Below are 8,577 nucleotides of genomic sequence, written 5' to 3' on the forward strand. Positions count from 1 at the left end.
CCTGCTGCAATCTAAGGACTGGAGCAGTATGATTCAGTATACCGTTTATATGCTCTTATGAAACGAGTGGAATAAAACTCCTAATGTATAGATATGTAAAATATGTCAAATATAACATTGACATTCACCATATATGACAAAACTTTTGATTTTATTTAAAAGGAGATGTTATTATACATTGATGTCAAATGTGAGCAAGAAATTTCACGTTAGATAGAAAAATAGATGTTGAACAATATATAAAAGAGACGATTCATTGTGGTGTCTAACTCACTTGTGAAATTGTTCTTAATTTATTGTGATAATTCTCTGAGCTCCTCTTATGACCCAACTAACAATTAGGGGTGTGCAAAATATATAGTTAATTAGACCATATTGATAAATTAGATTGCACAACACAAAAAAAAAAAAAAAACCAAACCAATTAAATAGTTCATGAGTTGAACCGCATATTTAAACCAAACCAGTTAACCAAATTAATTCTAAAATCTATTTTAGTCCCTCTATGTTTGTTGATTCACAAAATTGGTCCTCCAATTTTACAAGTCGATAGTTTTGGTCTCTCCCTCTGATTTTTTAATTAAAAAATGATTATGTGAGATGGTTTAAATAATGTGACATATGATACGACGATGTAGAGGGATTAACATCCATAAAATTTGAATAAACACTACGCCAAAATTAGCATAACCTTGGACCTTGGTTTCCATTTTCCAATATTAGACTATATATATTATAGATTGGTATAATGTTATCAGTAGCTTATCATTTTTGTAAAACTACATTCATATAGGTCATATAAAATGGACTAGAAATAGATGTCTGCCAAGCGATTGTCAAAAGAGTATAAAAATGGAGTGAAGGAGTTTGTTGAGTTTGTAGTGAAGAATGCAAAAGACTCAAATCGAATCATTTGTCCTTGTTTAAAATGTTATTTTGGAAAACGCGTTAGAGCTGGTCAATTGGAAGGACATTTAGTATGACATGGAATTGATCAAAGCTGTACATGATGGATAAGACATGGTGAGAAAAAAAAAAAGGAACACTAATTTTGAGAATGGTTCGACATGTGCTTCAAATGATTTCGACACAGATACATATGAGTGGACCAAATTGAGGAGATTGCAAAAGCAGTTGAAGAAGATCTTCAGGATTGTCCTAAAATATTTGAGAGTTTGTTGAGTGGTGCAGAGAAACCATTATATAATGATTGTACTAAATTCACAAGATTGTCGGTGATATTAAAGTTGTACAACTTAAAAGTGATTAATGGATGGTCTGATAAAAGCTTCACATAATTATTAACACTCCTAAAAGATATGTTGCCAGATGATAATGAACTTCTCAGTCGAACCTACGAGGCTAAACGAATTTTGTGCTTTATTGGCATGAGTTACAAAAGGATTCATGTGTGTCCTAACGATTGCATTTTATTTCGAAACGAATATAAATTACTAAAGGCGTGTATGAAATGCAACGTCTCTCGATATAAGAAGAAAAAGTCTACTACAACAGAAGTCGTGTGGTATTTTCCTATAATACCAAGATTTATGCGCATCTATCACAGTGAAGAAGATTCAAAACACTTGACATGACATGAAGATGAAAGCATTAGAGATGGAAAGTTTCGTCGCCATGCAGATTCTCCACAATGGGCAAAAATTGATCACGAGAATCCTGATTTCGAGAAAGAGTCGAGAAATTTACGACTTGCACTTTCTACTAATGGAATGAATCCACATGGTCTTCAAAGCATCTCACACAGCACATAACCTGTGATTTTGTTGATTTATAACCTACCTCCATGGTTATGTATGAAACATAAGTTTATGATGTTGTCTCTATTAATTTCTAGACCCAAACAACTAGAGAATGATATCGACGTATACTTGAGTCCTTTAATTGAAGATTTAAAAAATATGTGGGAGACAGGTGTGGAAGTTTATGATGAATATAAGAAAGAATGTTTCAATTTGAGGGCTATGTTGTTCGGCACAATTAATGATTTTCCAGCATATGGTAATTTATCAGGATATAACATTAAAGGTCAGTGTGCATGTCCTACATGTGAAGAGCGTACATATTGGATGAAGTTGAAACATTGTAAGAAGAACGTATTTCTTGGACATCGTAGATTTTTACCTTTTAGTCATCAATATCGTGGGTGGAGAAATGCATTCAATGAAAAATCAAAGGAAGGTACTGCTCCTTTAGCACCGACTGAATATCAAATATTTGAAAAAGTACAAGGTTTGACCAATAAATTTGAAAAACCTTTTGTAAGATATATGCCTCCTTGACTATGATTTTGATATAACTTCCAAACATACAATGTATATGCATTATCTGATTAATCTAATAGTTTGGATTGAGATACATTTCAGGAAAGAATCAAACACTACACTTGGACAAATCTTGGATCTCAAGCAATCAAGCAAAAGATTGATCATATCATACAAGGCTTGAAGATTATGTGTAAATTTGTCTATTGTTCATAGTGTTTATTAGTTAGATTCATCATTATGATTTCACACATCTAATATTTGCCAATTAAAACTGAAATCATAAAATAAGTGTGTTAATCAATCAATTGGTAAATCAATTGGTTAATCGATTTTCTGATTCATTGAACCAAGTTTTCACTAAGTTAATCGATTAGCAAATCGATTACTTAAATGTTTTTATCAGACTTGTGTTCTATGATTAAAAGAAATCGATTGGACAATCGATTGATATACTTTTCTTAAGTTACAAGCTTTCTACTAATCAATTAGTTAATCGATTGCATGAATGAATTAGTTCATCATTTATCAGAAACATATTGCATAATCGATTGGCACATCGATTTTAATTAAATATCTGAGTTACAGGGACAAATCAGTCGATTGGCAAATCGATTTGATTAAGTGTCTGAGTTACAGGGACAAATCAGTCGATTGGCAAGTCGATTTGATTAAGTGTCTGAGTTACAGGGAGAAATTAGCACATTGTCAAATCGATTATGTTAATGAAAGTGAATCGACTGAGTAATCGATTGTTTGATCTTGCATTTTGAACAAAACAATTATAATAGATTATTCAATCGACTCTGATATGAACTGAGTATCAGTTTCTGATATATGCATTAAAAAAATCGATTAGCAAATCGATTAGTTCATCTATTTCAAGAATTTCAAGAAAAACAAGAAATGCGAAATCGATTAGGAAATCGATTGATCTGGTAATACGCATTAATAAAATCGATTGGGAAATCGATTTGTCTGAAGTTTTTCTGAAACTATATAAACTGAATCAATCACAATTTTTATAACAGATAGAAAGAACTGAAAGAATTTCATTAGCTTTTTGAAAAATACACTTTGAGAAAAATTATTGTAACTCACAAATATTATTGGCAAATACTTAGTGTGAGAATTCGTTGTGATTGAATCAAGTGTTTTAGTCTTTTTGAAAGAACCATCTTTGTAAAAGAAATAGAGTGGAAATCCAGTATTGTGAAACTGGTGGTCATCTTTTAGAGTGTGTGTGATCATCTAAAAGAGATCTCAATCTGATATTGCAAGAGCTTGGTGATTAGTTCTTAAGGATAGATTGATTGTTGTTGTAGATTGATGTTGAGTTAGATGTATAGACATTGAATGTAAGATTTATGGGTCACATATGTAATTAATTAATAAAGTGTGTTAGGGTCATTATATAATTAGCCAATAAACTAGGGGTCAAATAATATATAATAGTTTATGGCTAAAGAGCATAATAGTTATGAAAATTAATAGTGTAGATATCAGGCAGTTTCTAATTTAATGAGGGGCTGAATTGGAAATACTGCAATTTGGGATATAACTAATAATAGTTATATATAGGGGTAATGGTCCCCAAGGCAAACACAACAAGACTATTCAGTTTCAAAACCCTAAAGGAGAAAACTCTCTGGTTCTCTATATCCCCATCAAGAGAGCAAGGTCTTCAGGGTGTTTTGCTGAGGAAGATCACCCAACCCATTGGCTCTATCATCATCATCGCAGGATTTCATTAATGGCAATTCCCACAGGTACGCTTCCGCCTTTGGCTATTCATCATGTAATTGACATGGATTGTTGAGCACAACGTTATTAGGGTTTTCCCACAATTGGTATCAGAGCCTACCATGTTTAATTCATGATGAAATTCGGTTATCGTCTTTGTTTTAGGATTCAATTTGGGAATTTTGACATGATTGAAATCTTAGGGTTTGTATTTTGGGAATTTAGATATATATATTATGGAATCCATATTTTTTTGTTTTCGGTTATTAAAGGGATTTTTTTTCTGCATCAGCAATTCCTGTGACTATCGCTTCTAATATATCTGTTGTAATTGACATATATATCAGGTGGATTTGTGTGTATTGATTTATGAAGAACAATACATGTTTTTCCTTCATTTATGTTTACTGCTGCTCTTCAATACCAAATTCCGTTTCAAAGCATGACTCTTGTATTTCAGTAGTTATGTTTGCTACAGTAACTTGTTTCCTTTATCTTGACTTTTATTTCAAAGTTAAAAAGAATGTCATCATCTGACTGAAATTGCATACTAGTTTTACAAATTAATGTTTAAAAGGTATGTTTTTAGTGTGAATTTTATAAAGTTGCTACTCTGTATTTCTTATGTTGCGATTTTTTTTTTGTATATCAGTTAAGCATTCTAGATTCATTGTATCTTATGTATTTTCAAGAATTATTATCACTTTATCCAATACATTTATTGGATATGAAATGTTTCCAATATTTGTGTCATGTGTCCATCATTCTTGATAATTCTGAGGAGTTTAATAACACTGGTATGCATATGCCTTTGTAAGTCTGCGGCTGCCTGTGCTGCCCACTGGGATTGTCAGCTTGATGGTCATGTCATTCTAACGAATAATAATTATCAAATACTAATGAAACACAATTTATATTAGTGAAAAATATTTTTTTTAAACATTGTTTTATTTGGATATAATAAATATATGTTCAAGTCAAATTGGACATTTTGAATGAGTTAATTGAAACTTGACGTCGCCAAAGTGACCTCTCTTGTCTAAATTGCTCGTGAAGAGTGTCAAATGGCTGTGTATATGTTTATTCATGCGGGTATTGACCGGCCCAAAGGAAGGTTGATATTTGGCAGAATTACATGTACACCTGCGATGATAAATGCGTGACAATTATTTGGTATACATGTGAGCAGTAAATCGGCCCAAAGGAAGGTTTATTGTTTGACATGTCTTATTGTCAACATTTGATCGTTGCAACAAGAGTACCACTAGCAGTTGGTGTTACTGTCCAAAGACTTGACATCAATGGTGCACCGGGTATCTTGAGATGGGTTAAATTCCATGATTTGAACATATGTATTTATTTATTTATTGATTTATTTTCCTATAACGTGAGTTTCTAAGTTTCGTTCTTTATTTAATTTTCAGCATCTATTGCTTCCATATCTGCATATTTGAGTTCTATTCCTGTCCTTGATGGGACAAATTTTAAGGAATGGAAAGAGAACATTCTGATTGTTCTTGGCTGCATGGATCTAGACCTTGCATTAAGAATTGATCGACCCTCTACTCCTAAGGACTCTAGTTCTTCTGAAGAAAAATTAGAGTATGAGAAATGGGATCGCTCAAATCACATAAGTCTTATGATCATAAAGCGTGGCATTCCCGAAGTCTTTAGAGGTGCTGTCTCGGATGAGATAGATACAGCTAAAAATTTCCTTGCTGAGATGGAAAAACGCTTTGTAAAAAGTGATAAGGCTGAAACAAGTTCTTTGCTTCAGAATTTAATTTCCATGAAGTATCAAGGCAAGGGAAATATAAGAGAGCACATTATGATGATGTCCAACATTGCTTCTAAGCTTAAAGGTCTAAAGCTTGAGTTGTCAGATGACTTACTCATTCATTTAGTATTGCTGTCTCTTCCTTCGCAATTCAGTCAGTTTAAGGTGACTTATAATTGTCAAAAGGAGAAATGGACTCTTAATGAGCTCATTTCATTATGTGTGCAAGAAGAGGACAGGCTGAAGCAAGATAGGACTGAAAGTGCTCACTTTACTAGCATCTCTAAAGACAAGGGCAAAAGGAAAAGAATTGAGGAGCCCAAGAACAAAGCTGCTGCTAAGGGTCCAGAACAAAAGAAGCAGACTAAGGATAACAACTGCTTCTTCTGCAGGAGTTCTGGACACGTGAAGAAGGATTGTGCCAAATATCACGCTTGGCGTGTTAAGAAAGGTATGATTCTGTCTTTGGTCTGTTCTGAGGTTAATTTAGCTTCAGTACCTAGAAACACTTGGTGGTTAGACTCTGGTGCAACTACTAACATCAGTGTTTCAATGCAGGGTTGCCTGAACTTCCGAAAGCCTAGTGATACTGAAAGATGGATCTATGTAGGAGATGGGAAGAAGGTAGAAGTTGAAGCCATAGGAAAATTTAGATTATTATTAAGTTCCGGTCATTATTTGGATTTAAAAGACACTTTTGTTGTACCGTCATTTAGACGGAATTTGATCTCTATTTCTTATTTGGACAAATCAGGATATTATTGTTCATTCGGGAATAAAGAATTTACTTTGTCTTTAAATTCGAATGTTGTTGGAACCGGTTTACTTTCTGGTTATGATAATCTTTATTTGTTGGAAACTGTGGCTAACTATAATGAAACCTTGAATGTGGAATCACGTGGTACTAAGCGGAAAATTGACAATTTCAATTCAGGGGTGCTTTGGCACAAGCGTCTAGGTCACATCTCTAAAAATAGAGTTGAACGACTTGTGTCAGATGGAATTTTAGATTCCATTGACTTCACAGACTTTAACGTTTGTGTAGCATGCATTAAAGGAAAACAGACTAAAGATAAGAAATTAGGCGCATATAGAGCTACAGACGTCTTAGAATTGATACATACGGACATCTGTGGGCCATTTCCAACTCCTTCTTGGAATGGTCAACAATATTTTATATCATTCATAGACGATTATTCTAGATATGCCTACCTTTACCTAATTCACGAAAAGTCCCAATCAATAGACGTGTTCAAATCCTTTAAGGCAGAAGTTGAGAATCAACTTAATAAAAGAATTAAAAAGGTCAAATCTGATCGTGGTGGTGAATACTACGGCAGATATGACGGTTCAGGTGAACAACGTCCGGGACCATTTGCCAAATACCTAGAGGAATGTGGAATCGTCCCACAATACACTATGCCGGGGTCACCCAGCATGAATGGTGTAGCTGAAAGACGAAACAGGACTCTTAAGGATATGGTAAGGAGTATGATTTGTCATTCCACCTTGCCAGAGTCACTCTGGGGAGAGGCATTAAAAACAGCAGCATACATTCTTAATAGAGTACCAACTAAGGCAGCGGCTAAAACACCTTATGAGCTTTGGATTGGGCGTAAGCCTAGTCTGAAGCACCTTCATGTTTGGGGATGTCCAGCTGAGGCAAGGCCTTATAGGCCGAATGAAAAGAAATTTGAACCCCGAACAATTAGCAGCTATTTTATAGGGTACTCAGAAAAATCAAGGGGCTATAAATTTTATGATCCTAATTTGAGAACAATTTTTGAGACGGGAACGGCAACGTTCTTTGAGGATATTGAGTTTGGGGGGAAGATTAAGGTTAAAGATTTTGTCTTTGAGGAAGAATCGGTAACAATTCCAGAACTGATTCTTCCACCAATTGACTTTCCCATTATTGAACAAACTCAAGATGATCTGGTTGTTCAGGAAGAACAAAATCCAGATCAAATTCAAGATCCTCAAGAACAAGTGCCTCAAGAGCCAGCTCCATTGCGGAGATCCACTAGAGAAAGGAAAAATGCTATTTCGGATGATTATGTAGTATTTATCAATGAGGTAGAGGAAAATGTTGGCATGACGGAAGACGACCCAGTCAACTTTCATCAAGCCATGCAAGATTCTCGTTCAGATAAGTGGATCGAAGCAATGAATGAGGAGTACAAGTCTATGCAAGACAATTCAGTTTGGGAACTTATCCCATTACCTGAAGGAAAGAAACCCATTGGTTGCAAATGGATTTTTAAAACCAAGCGGGATTCCAATGGTAATGTGGAGAGATATAAGGCACGTCTTGTAGCTAAGGGTTATACTCAAAAGGAAGGGATTGATTATAAAGAGACTTTCTCTCCGGTTTCATCGAAGGACTCTTTAAGAATAATCATGGCTCTTGTTGCTCACTTTAATTTGGAGCTTCATCAAATGGATGTAAAAACAGCTTTTCTCAATGGCGACATTGATGAGACGATCTATATGGTGCAGCCAGAAAACTTTGTGTTGGGAGACCCAAAGAATATGGTGTGCAAACTAAGAAAATCCATTTATGGGCTAAAACAAGCTTCTCGTCAATGGTACCATAAATTTCATCAAGTAATTCTCTCATTTGGTTTTGAGATGAATACAGTTGATGATTGTGTGTATCATAAGTTCAGTGGGAGCAGACATATTTTCCTGGTCTTGTATGTTGATGACATACTGCTTGCCACTAACGATATAGGCATGTTGCACGAAACTAAGAAATTTCTATCAAAGCATTTT

The sequence above is a fragment of the Cicer arietinum genome, chromosome 3 (assembly GCF_000331145.2).
Source record: "Cicer arietinum cultivar CDC Frontier isolate Library 1 chromosome 3, Cicar.CDCFrontier_v2.0, whole genome shotgun sequence".
Taxonomy (NCBI): domain Eukaryota; kingdom Viridiplantae; phylum Streptophyta; class Magnoliopsida; order Fabales; family Fabaceae; genus Cicer; species Cicer arietinum.